The sequence below is a fragment of the Sus scrofa genome, chromosome 6 (assembly GCF_054392235.1).
Source record: "Sus scrofa isolate SSC_HxYL_T2T_F1_AM1 chromosome 6, Sscrofa_HxYL_maternal_Yorkshire_Landrace_v2.0, whole genome shotgun sequence".
NCBI classification, from domain to species: domain Eukaryota; kingdom Metazoa; phylum Chordata; class Mammalia; order Artiodactyla; family Suidae; genus Sus; species Sus scrofa.
Window position 1 is genome coordinate 146,520,482 of NC_139388.1, and position 12,919 is coordinate 146,533,400.

General features: G+C 37.5%; 1 protein-coding gene and 1 long non-coding RNA gene across 7 annotated transcripts in view; one reads left to right on the forward strand and one right to left on the reverse strand.

Moving 5' to 3' along the window:
* The window catches only part of PTGER3 (prostaglandin E receptor 3), a 202,707-nt gene that overhangs the window by 124,036 nt on the left and 65,752 nt on the right, over positions 1-12,919 (forward strand). The gene's annotated exons all lie outside the window — the stretch shown is intronic.
* The window catches only part of LOC106507649 (uncharacterized), a 279,942-nt gene continuing 276,219 nt past the window's right edge, over positions 9,197-12,919 (reverse strand). For both annotated transcript variants that reach the window (XR_001303787.3, XR_014807974.1), the window contains one exon: positions 9,197-9,449. This is a non-coding gene — a long non-coding RNA (uncharacterized LOC106507649). The remainder of the gene's footprint in view (positions 9,450-12,919) is intronic.

The following is a 12,919-nucleotide window of genomic DNA, read 5'->3' on the forward strand; positions in this document are numbered from 1 at the left end:
TGTGCCATAATTTATATTCTACAAATAACTTACATCATATGGTATTAGTATTTTTCTTTCTGGCTTACTTCACTTAGTATGAGAATCTCTAGTTCCATCCATGTTGCTGCAAATGTATTAGTTTATCTTTTTATGGCTGAGTAGTATTCCTTTGTATATGTGTACCACATCTTCTTGATTCATTCATCTGTTGATGGACATTTAGGTTATTTCCATGTCTTGGCTACTGTGAATAGTGCTGTGATGAACATAGGGGCACATATATTTTTCAGTGAAAATTTTGTATGCATATATGCCCAGGAATGGGATTGTTGGATCCTATGACAGTTCTATATTTAGTTTTCTGAGTTAGCTCTATACCATTTTCTGTAGTGGTTGTACCAATTTACATTCCCACCAACAGAGAAGAAGGGTGCCATTTTCTCCACACCCTCTCCAGCATTTGTTATTTTTTGACTTGTTAGTGATGGTTATTCTGACTGGTGTGAGGCTAAGAGTCATTTTAAATGATTGTCATCCCCTTTACATATCACCAAGTCTCTTTGGTTCTACCTGTTAAATAGCTCTCAGACCAACCCCACGTAATTTTTTTCCCCAAAGCCACTGTGAGTCAGAATGTCATGATCTCTGACATGGATTGTCTATCTTCTACAAAATAGATGAAATATCTGGGTTTTTTTTCTGAATCAAGAATAGAAACATTTTATTTGTCTACTTGAAAAATGTCAGTGACTTCCACTGCCTAATTTAGTAGTTTCTGTGTAAACCCAGGCAGTACTTTTAGATTCAGGAAGAAAATATTGGGATTTCTCTTTCTATTCATTCTTCTTTCTTATGCAATATTTAATATTTACTAAGGAATGTGACCCATATACAAGTTACAGAGTATAAAAAAAAGTGAATGCCTGTGAACTCACTACTAATTCACATCCTAGAACGTCGCCGTAACTGTCTCCTCTGCTTTCATTTTCATGTCCCCTCTCCTCCTACTTCAACCAGTCCATCCTCACTCAAATTCAATTTTATTTTTTATAATCTTTGAAATAGTGGTACCATACTCAATGTGGTATTTGTAACTTGTTTTTTAACTCATTATTATGTGTTGAAGATCCACTCATAGTGCTGCATGAGGCTGTATTTTAGTAATTTTTCTACTGAGAAAGAGTATTCCATTATGGTTTTTTGTTTTTTTGTTTTTTTTTGCTTTTTAGGGCCAAACCTGTAACACATGGAGGTTCCCAGGCTAGGAGTTGAATTGCAGCTGTAGCCGCCAGCCTATACCACAGCCATAGCAACGCAGGATCTAAGCCGAGTCTGCGACCTACACCACAGCTCACAGCAATGCCAGATCCTTACCCCCTGAACGAGGCTAGGGATCAAACCTTCAACCTCATGGTTCCTAGTCAGATTCGTTTCCACTGCGCCACGATGGGAACTCCCCCATTATGAAAATATTTTGAAAGTTATTTGTTCACTCTCCTATTGATGAGTATTTGAATTCTTTCCACGTTTAGCTAATATGGACCATTCTATTATGGACAGTAATGCATATTCTCTTGGTGCACATGTAAAACTTTCAAAGATACACCTGACAGTGGAATTGTTATAGCAAAAGAACTGGTAAATGTCTAAAACATATTAGCAGTTATACAGACATGTACTTTATCTTAAAATGCACTCAAGATACATTAAGAGTGGGTGCCCCAAATATTTTTCTGAATAGGAATGTGTAATCAAAAATGCTTGGAGACCACTGGTTTATAGAATGAAAGATTACTCCCAGACCTCGCTCCAAATTTCCTCTTTCATTTCCATTTTTCCTAAATGAGCCTCTCTTACGCTCCTGCTGCTCCAAGCTTCCATTGCATATAAAACCATAATAACACTTATCAGATTGAATAGTTGTTTATTATGTATCAGTTTCCTCACCTAGACTTAATAATCAAAGGCAGAGTTTCAGTCTCACTCATTTTTGTATCTCTAGTATTCAGCAGTGGTAGCATGTAATAAGTAAAACATTAAATATTTATTGAAAGGATGAACTAATGTAAAATGGCAGAGATACCACTTTATATAGCTGAGAAAAGAAATGAAGTAGCACAAGAAAATCCTGCATACTCTGGGGAAAAGGCATCATATAAATGTAAGGGATTAATTGTTTATGATAGTATTTGATCAATGGTGTTCTACAGCCTGAATGTAATAATGTATGTTTCAGTTTAGAATTAAGCAAGGAAGCAACACTCTATTTGCTCCTTATCTTCACCTTAGATGCACTAGTGCCATAGCAGAGCAATGGAAAATTCTCTTCAGTCTCTAACTTACGTTCTACTTATCAATATTCCTAAGAGGAGAGGGTTATATTAGAACAAGAAAGATGGAGTTCCCGTCGTGGCGCAATGGTTAACGAATCCAACTAGGAACCATGAGGTTGCGGGTTCGGTCCCTGCCCTTGCTCAATGGGTTAACGATCCGGCGTTGCCGTGAGCTGTGGTGTAGGTTGCAGACGCTGCTGGGATCCCGCGTTGCTGTGGCTCTGGTGTAGGCTGGTGGCTACAGCTCCGATACCTCCATATGCCGCGGGAGCGGCCCAAAGAAATAGCAAAAAAAAAAAAAAAAAAAAAAAAAAAAAAAAAAAAAAAAAAAAAAAAAAAAGAACAAGAAAGATAACCCAGACCAGGAGTCAGACAGATCAACATTTGTCTCAGTTCTGTATTTTGATTTGTTGATTTTGCACAAGTCACTCAATGTCCTTGATAATCTGTATAATAATTTAAAAGAGCTGTTGCTTGTTAATCTGTTCAGGCAGAGGGATATGTGTTTTACATGGATTGTCTCATTTAATAATAGGTATAAATGTTACCCCCATTTTACAGAAGCGATAAATGAGGATCAGAAAGCTTATACAACTTGCTCAAGGTCCTAAGACACAAGTCACAAGTCACTGATCATCCCTCTCTAGACCCTACCATTTTTTTTTCCTAATGATAATGCTATTCAACTTTGCCATGGTTTCTTTCCAGGAGTTTCAAAAGGATCACATGAGATAATCTATGTGAGATCATTTTATACTCTTTTAACACTTTTCCCACTCAATAAATATGCATTTAGCACTTGGCACATACACTGTTCTGTTGTACACACACACACACACACACACACGCAGAAGAAAATGAACCATATAGTCAGCAGCTGGAGGATCTTGAAATCTTCTAGAGGAGACAAAAAAAAAATCAATAAATGACAGTAACACAATAGTGACTATTTTTCTCCTGGGTGAGGTCAGAGAAAACCTCATAGAGGAGATACCATTGAACCCGTGTAATAAAAGATGACTGAGTTTTCTAGGTAGATACTGTGTTGAGGGACATAGAAAGAAGGGGGACCAGCAAGACCAAAGGCAAAGGTGGTAAAACATATGATATCTGGGAAATGGTAAGTCAGTAACCATAGCAGAGGTACAGGATGTGGGGCAGCATATAGCCAGAGATAAAGCCAGAGAAAAAGGGGTACATTGGAGCCAGAATATAAAGAACATTAGAGTTTAAATTATGCTATTGAGCTAGTAGGTATCATAGAAATATTTTAACTAGGTAAGTACTATCAATCAATCATAATGCTTATTATATAGTAATAATAATGAATCATATCAATCATAATGCTTATTATATAGTAATAATAATGAGTAATAATTACGGAATACTAAATATGTGCCAATAATTATATTAATGCGTGTCTGATTAACTTAATCTTCACAGTTACCTATGAGGTTGGTACTGTTTTTTACTCCATACACTATGCTCTTAATCACATTCCCACAGTGTCACAACAGTTCGTAGACTGTCAGCACAGTAGGAAATGAGGTGAGACAATTTACTCGTATGGGTGCAGAGCTAGGAGATCAGCTGATCTTGGGGTTGGGGGTTGGTTTTGCTTTCTGAATTTGATTTACATAGCAAACACATGGATTACTTCTTAATTTATTTGAGATGGCTTGAGGAGAGGACTCTGGTAGAGATAAGGAGGTTAAAGCTTTCTCTTCTTAAGCTTTCTCAGGGTGGCAATACTGGGATGTTATTTGGAAGAAGAGGGTAGACCTAACAGGGCATCATTACCAATTGTGAGTGCCTGCAGCACCTTAGCAAAGTTAATGGAGGACACTAAAGACTTTGACGTGGCAGCAATAACACAATTGGCCCTAACACAGGGCCAGCTTTCAAGCATGGCCAAGCTTATTTATGTATGTGCCCTCGTGTCTTGAAATCACTGTTGACTACAGCTTTGCATGAGAGCAGACACAGCTTGCAATTAGTCATGCATTTCTCACACGCATGGGGAGTCAGCAGGTAGTTGTAACTCCAGACGTTTTACTCCTATGCCAAAGCAAACTACACCTTATGGGCAAATCAGCCCTTGTTTCATGAAGAAAAATATTCTGCCAGTGAGAAAATATGCATATCCATGCACTACAGGGATGCTGGGTGTGAGTTTGCTCTACTGGAATGTCTAGCCTTACAGCCCTGCTTCTTTCTCCAAACTTAGAAACAATTGTACCAGGTCCTATATTTAACGAATGTCCTTTTGGAAGGGCAAACGGTATTTGTCAGAAACCCAGAAACTTCCTCCAGGAACACTCTTCTCTGTCCAAATATTTACTTGGCTGGGGAAGAATCTACAGATATGGACAATAACTTGACCTTAAAAACTAAGCAGATTCTATTGCTTGACCAGCACAGATACTGCTTGTTAGTAAGATAGCACATGAAACAAATGATGATCCGGATTTGTTAGCAAGGAAATGATGCTCTGAGGGTAGGCAGTGTACTGAGTATAGACACTTCTTCATGACACCTCTCCTCAGAGATGCGCCCATGTTTTTCTAGGCATATCCTGGCATCTGCTATGAGACCAAAAGCTCCTTGAGGGCAGAAGTTCTATTTTTTTATTTGCTGGTACTTAGAATCATACTTAAGACATAATAGATTCTTGGTAAATCTCTCTTTCATTCATTTTTCAAAAAAAAAGTATCGAGCACTTATCATATTTATTAACGATTTAAAGGAATAAGTGAATGAGTGAGTGTATGAGTAAAAATGCCAGTGAAGGACTTTAACCATCACAGCAATGTGTGTGACTAAACTTGATCAACTTCGTGAATAGTGTTATCTATAGCCAGTTCATGTGTACCAGTCAGCCTGGTGTAGAAAACATGTAGTATCAACAATATACAAAAGCTGTTGTCAGGAGTCTTGATTTTTCCTTTAAAGTTTCTTGTCCTTCTTTTTTGTTTGTTTGCTTTTCAGGGATGTACCTGTGACATAGGAAGTGCCCAGGCTAGGGGTTGAACTGGAGCTGCAGCTGCCAGCCTATGCCACAGCCACAGCAATGCCAGATCGGAGCAATGTCTGTGACCTACACTGCAGCTCAAGGCAATGCTGGATCCTTGACCCACTGAGTGAGGCCAGGGATTGAATCCCCATCCTCGTGGATACTAGTCGGATTCATTGCTGCTGAGCCACAATGGGAATTCCTAATGCTTCTCGTCCTTCTACATCTAACCACATTTAATGGTTAATAATAAAACATGAACAACAGCTGCCAGAGTCAGTATTCCTGCTTCAGAAGGGAGAATAGAAGCTAACATTTACTTTGTTTCTAGAATGTACTTTGTTCTTTCACAAGTTATTTCATTTAATTATTATTATTATTATTATTATTATTATTATTATTATTATTATTGTCTTTTTAGGGCTGCAGCTGTGGTATATGGAAGATCCCCGGCTAGGGGTTGAATTGGAGCTACAGCTGCTGGCCTATATCACAGCCACAGCAATGCGGGACCTGAGCCTCATCTGTGACCTGCACCACAGCTCCCAGCAATGCCGGATCCTTAACCCATTGAGCAAGGCCAGGGATTGAACCCACATCCTCATGGATATTGGTTGGGTTCATTAACCACTGAGCCACGATGGGAACTCCTCATTTAATTCTTAAAATAACTAAATGAAATGGTGGTATTATCCCTATTTTTTAATCTATGAGGAAACTAAATTTATGTGTTTATTAAGACAGAAGCAGCATTTTTTCCTGTTCCTATATAATTATTTGCTCATATATAAATGTCTTCCCCTCTTGGCTAGGGTTGTTGAAAAAGTCTTTCTTAACCAAGAACAATTTCAATCCCTGGCTTTGTATCTATATCTAAAATTCCCTGAGTTCCCGTTGTGGCTCAGCAGGTTAATAACCCGGCTAATAAGCATAGGATGTGGGTTAAGTCTCTGACGTCACTCAGTGGGTTAAGGATCTGGCATTACTATGAGCTGAGGTGCAGTTTGCAGATGTTTCTTGGATCCTGCATTGCTGTGGCTGTGGTGTAGGCCATTGGGTGCAGCTCTGATTCGACACCTAGCCTGGGAACTTCCATATGCCACAGGTGTGGCCCTAAAAAGAAAAAAAAATGTCCATATTACTTATACTTTGGGCTGTGGACATGGATACCATATGTCCACAGGCAAACATAATCTGGGGGAGAAACCAAGTCAACCAAAATTAATCATTAACACCTTGGCTCCATTTGGTTTCTAAGGTTTCTTTTAGCATGCAGAACCCTAAGAAAGTGAAAGCCTAGTCAAAATCATCTTGAAGCCCTGCCCAGTCACAGTGAGACTCTGAAATGGAGTCCTGAGCAGCTAAATCACAAAAGGGGTAGAAATCTGACAGTCCTCCATGTTCGCCAGCCTATTGAGGTGATTGTCATTCAAAACATGAGGTTAAGCAAGTGACGGGAAAGGCATAGATGATGAACTTGGTTTGGGGGAGAAAACTCATCCTCAACCTCCAAAGTTTCTCCAGAGACTCTTCTGTTTCCTGAACATTCACTTTGCCTTGTCATTCATATTCTTTTGAAAAACTCATGGTAATTTCTACAAACAACGGAGAAATTAACACAATTGTCAGGATTATTCAGGACCCTGACTCTTAACCCCAGAATTTTCAGTAATCAATAGAGCCTCTGCACAGGGCAAGGTCCCTGTGAGCCAGCCCTGCCTCAGTAAGACCTACAGCTCCTTCCTCATTCATGAAGACACATCTACCACCTTAAGCTGGTGAGATGTAAAATTTTGGTGAGAGGTTTAAGGATGACTTTGAGCCTGTGATCATTGGGTGTTCACTGTAATCCTCTATGATTCTTTTTCTTAAGAGAGACTTGGACACTGTAAATGGAACTTTCCCTGGTTTCTAATTATTTTTCTCTCTACTGCACAGACTATATAACAGTATTTCCATTAAATGCAGCTGCAGGAGGCAATAGCCATATCCAATGTCTATCTTCTTTTAAACCCCAGATATGGTAGAACTCAAAATGAAAAATAAAGGCATTTTTCTTCAATAGAAGCAAACACTTTAAATGCCTATTAAACAGCCGAAAGTTTAGTCCCTGTGAATGATATGGTGGCTGAAAATTTTCCTGCCTTAGTTGAAATGATATATAGCCACTTGAATATGTACAAAGTACGTAAAGACACACCAGACAGGTGCTTAAAATATAAATGCTCTCTACCTAGGTAAATATGCTCTGGACGATATGATTTCCACTCTCTGTGTTTACTGGCCAGCTGTGTTCACAGATTTCTCAGCTCCTCTCAGATTACTGGAAGCAAAAGTTATTTTGTGCTGGGTTCCGAGAATTAGAACAAAAATCAAGGAACAGACTCTTCATTGTAAGATCCATTAGACCATTACTTAAATGTACAGACCAGTGAAATTTCCTTTTAAGAAAGGGAAGAACTGGCAAAATTCCTCCTTTTTCACCGTTTCAGAATTCAGGGTCTCTTTGGTTTGAGTTAGTTCCCTTGCAGGCTAATTGTAGAGCAGAGGTGAGGCTGTGGTTCAAATATCAGAGAAATAAATTTCTCTGGCTCTGGTGGGAGTGAGGGAATGGGAAGAATGATGTAGAAGCCATGCTTTGCAGAGGGCCTGCCTGAACAGAATGCAGCGTCTTTCCAGATGAGCCCAGGACACGGTGTCTTGTTCAATGCCTTTTGTGATTATATTTCTTACTGAAAACCAGTGGGTTAAGGATCTCTCTTAGTACCTCTGAATGAGTGTCTAAGAAACCATGCCTGTTGCATCCATATGGATATTTTAGGCTTAAATATATTTGCAAATTTTTTTTTAATTCTTTGCTTAATTTTGCTTGGGCCTTTGTATCTCATGTATCTGGTTAGTGGGAGGTCTACCTAAATATGAGCTCTCATCATTTGCTTCTGGAACATCAATAAGAAGTGTATCACAAACTGGAAGCCTACTTTTTCATGTTCAAAACCCATCCATAGAATCAGCTTTCTAGTGCTATCAGAAGCCACAGGATGGTTTGTTCTAATGTTTTCCTGTTCTTGATGAGGAGAGAGAGCCCCAGAGTTTTGCATGGACTTGCCTAAACTATGCCAAGAGTTTAAGTATGGCCAGGTCTTAAACCTGAGTCTTCTAACCTCTAATTCTTGTAATTTAAATACAGAATTATAATTGCAAAATCAAAGTACTCAAGATGTTCTAGAGAAAACATAAATTTTTGTTTGTAAGTAAAGTGAATAGCTTCCAAAACAGATTGGCTTTTAATTTTGACAGAAATTGGCCAGAGGAACAATTATATTAAAGGCTCTTAATTACTGCTAATACATTTGGAAACTTAATAACTGTTAAGCTTGTTCTGACTTTGTTTATTAATTTATTTATTTAGTCTTCCTAGGGCCTCACCCACGGCATATGTAGGTTCTCAGGTTAGGAGTCCAATCAGTGCTGCAGCTGCCAGGCTATACCACAGCCACAGCAATGCAGAATCCGAGCCGCATCTGCGACCTACACCACAGCTCAGGGCAACGCCCGATCTTTAACCCACTGAGCGAAACCAGGGATCTAACCCTCGTCCTCATGGATGCTAGTCAGATTCGTTAACCTCTGAGCCAAGATGGGAACTCCCCTTGTTCTGACTTGCAGAGATTAACAAATTGACAGAAAATAGGCTCTCCAAACTATCTGCACTAATACAATCTCACCCCACATTCTGTGGTCTCAACCAGTACACTATATTTTTATCCTCACCACTTCCTTCTCAGTTGTTTTATGAAAATAATCATCTCTTTTAAGGCTTTTATAATTCTGAACAAGTATACTTCCTTTCCAAACTCTCTGTTCATTCATTTGCTCATTAACTTCTTTATTCAACAGGCACATAGAAGTGATCGCATACCAGAACACAAAAATGTACAAGATAATTTCTCTTCTTAGAGTTCATAGCCCAGGGCAGGAACGTAGATTGTAACAGAAAGTGACAATTCAAAAATCTGAGGTTGGAATTCCTTGGTACCTCTGCAAGTTAAGGATCTGCCACTGCCACTGCTGTGGTTCAGGTTGTTGCTCTGTCGTGTGTTCCATCCTTGGCTCCGGAACTTCCACATGCCATGGGAGTGGCAAAAAAAAAAAAAAAAAAAAAAAAAGAAGAAAATCTGAGATTGAAGTTTACATTCCCAAGAGAATCATCTGCACAATTCTGTGACTTTCTCTAGTAAGGCAGATTACAACGTGCTTTTATGTAAATGCTTCCTATGCTAGCTTGTGAAGTAGGCAGAGTAAACAGAGGTTCCAAGGAGGTTAAAACGTTGGTCAATAAATCTCAGAGACCATATCTGCCCTGCTCACCACTGTGACTTGTGCATAGGTTTCTCGCATACACCAGAGGCTCAATAAATACTTTATATAACTGAAAGATTGAACATGGCTAGTTAACATCAAAACTGAGCTTTAAACTCAGGTGCCCTAATATTAAAACCAGTGTTTATTCTACTGGATCTATATTCATTGTCAGCTGTGACCATTTCCTCTCTTTGTTCTTCAGAGCAATGGCTCTCATCTCCCTTGAGTCCCTTCTACTTGAGATAAAGCATTCTAGTTAATTAATGCTTCTGAATCTACTACCCAAAATATTAATACACTTAGCAATGGTCTCAGTTGAGGCAGAAGATGATTGGTTCTCTAAGTATGGCACCTCAGTTGAGCAGCTAATTTTTATCAGAGGATCCACAGATCACATGAAAGAGGTGATCCCACTGCTCCCTTGCCAAATGCCAGCCTTGGCAGTCCTGTGGCAAGTTTATGAGAACAGCACAGAGCCAGAGAAGTGATGTTTTCTAATAGCAAACAACTATATTTGTTTCTGATATGCCCACATTCTTCATCATTAAATAATGGACATTATAAAACTAGTGGTTATAATGATGTCCATAATGACAAAAATAAGATTAATAATAAAAAGAAAAATGGCTACCATTTACTGAGATTGAACTGTGTTCCAGCGACATTCCAAATGACTTGTACATGTTATTACAAACAAATCCTAGCAATTCTATGACATAGATAATATTATTAATTCTAATCTGCAGATAATGGAGGCACAATGGCTTCCATTAAATCCAAATATTCAGTAAGTACAATTCATTCTTAAAAGTATGTGCTGTTCTCTCTTCTTTTTATTTATAGCCACATTCATCTACATCTATTTCCACACACACATAATATTAAGTAAAATACAAGCACATCAGCTGTAACAAAGGCCAAACTAGCAGTGATTAAGCAAAATATTGAAGACCCAATTCATTCTACGAATCTGGCATTATTCTGAGACCAAAACAAGAAAGAAACATTACAAGAAAACAAACTCTTGTCCAACATGTCTCATGAACACAGAAATTATTTTACAGGTGTTAGTCAATCAAATGCAATGACATAAAAATGCATAACACATCATCACTAAGTATAGTTGTCCTAGAAAAACAATGTGACTTAACATTCAAAAATTCATCAATATAATTCATAATATCAATAGGCTAAAGAAGAACAACTGTATGATTATCTCAATACAGACAAAAAAAGCATCTGAAAAAATCCAACATTCACTCCCAATTAAATCTCTTAGAAAACTAGAAGTTAAAGGGGACTTCTTTAAGCTGATAAATGGCATCAATGAAATTCTGTAGCTTAATATCATACTTAGTATTTAAAAACTGAATTCTTTCCTCCTAAGAGAGAGAAAAAGACAAAGACATCTGTATTTCACATTGTACTGGAGACCCAGCCGGGGAAATAGTTCAAGAATGAGAAATAAAAGGAATATGGATCAGAAATAAAGAAATACAATTTCCTTTATTTTCAGATGACTTCATCATCTATGTAGAAAATCCTAAAGAATTCTCAATAAACTGTTGAAACTAACCAATGAATTTAGCAAGGTTATAGGATACAGTGTTGAATTATGAAAATAAATAATATTTCTGTATATTAGCAATGAACAATCAAAACTGGAAGTTAAAATACAATGCAACTTAACATCAAAATGTGAAATAGGAATAAAGTTGATAAAATATGCACAAAACTGTACACTGGCAACTTTAAAACACTGTTAAGAGAAATTAAAGACACTAATAAATAGAGATATACATTGTGTTCACCAAATGGCATACTTTATATTGTTAAGATGGCAGTCCTTTCCAAATTTACTTATAGATTTAGGCAATATCAATCAAAATCTCAGCAAGTATTTTCTATGAAATGATAAGCTGATAACAAAATTTATGGAAAAAATCTCAATAGTAGCTAGAACAACTTTTAAAAAGAAGCAAAATTGGAGTTCCTGTTGTGGCTCAGTGGTTAACGAATCCAACTATGAACCATGAGGTTGTGGATTCGATCCCTGGCCTTGCTCAGTGGGTTAAGGATCCGGCGTTGCTGTGGGCTGTGGTGTAGGTTGCAGGCGCAGCTTGTATCCTGTGTTGCTGTGGCTCTGGCGTAGGCCGGTGGCTACAGCTCTGATTTGACCCCTAGCCTGGGAAGCTCCATATGCTGTGGGAGCAGCCCAAGAAATGGCAAAAAAAAAAAAAGCAAAATTGGAGGATTTATACTATCTAATTTCAAAATTTATTATAAAGCTGAAGTAGTTAGGGTACAATATTGACATAAAGATAAACATATAGATAAATGGAACAGAATAGGAATTCAGAAGTAGTCCTACATATATACAAGAAATTAATTTTTACAAAGATGCCAAAGTAATTCAATGGTAAATAATCTTTTCAGCAATGATGCTGGAAAAATTAAATAGCCATTGGCAAAACAAAATAAAACAAAAATAAATGAAAACTTTCTACTTTTTCTTCATACCAGATATAATAATTACTCCAATAATAATAACTCCAAAAGGATCATAGACAAGTATTTAAGAGTTAAAACTATGAAACTTTAGGAGATATCGTAGCATAAGATCTTGGTCACCGTGGGTTTTGGCAAAGGTTTTTTTTAAAAATAGGATGACAAAAAGTACATGCTGTTAAAATTTTTAAATGCTCAAACTGCACCCCATCAAGACTAATACCTTTTTTAGTCACAGCATGAGGGAAAAGATATGTGAACATATATCTGATGAAGTATTTGAATCTATAATGTACCAAAATCTCTTACAATTCAAGAAGAAGACTAAAATTTTCATAAACAATAGGCAAAAATTTTGAAAAAACACTTCACCTAAAATGTTATAGGAATGTAAAATAAACACCCAAAAGGATCCAAAACATGATTAGTCATTAGGGAAATGAAAATTACACTCCCACTAGAATGGCTAAAATAAAGACTAATCATACCACATGTTGCTGAGGAGGTGGAGCAACTAGAACTTTATCCTTCACTACTCATGGAGATGAAAATTAGGACAACTGCTTTGGAAAACAGGCAGTGTCTTAAAATCTTAAGCATAACATCCAGCTTATGATCAGCTATTCTATTTCTAGTTATTTATTCAAGAGGAATAAAAGCATGTCTTGACCCAAAGACTTGTACATAAACATTCATAGCAACTTTGTTTGTAATAGCC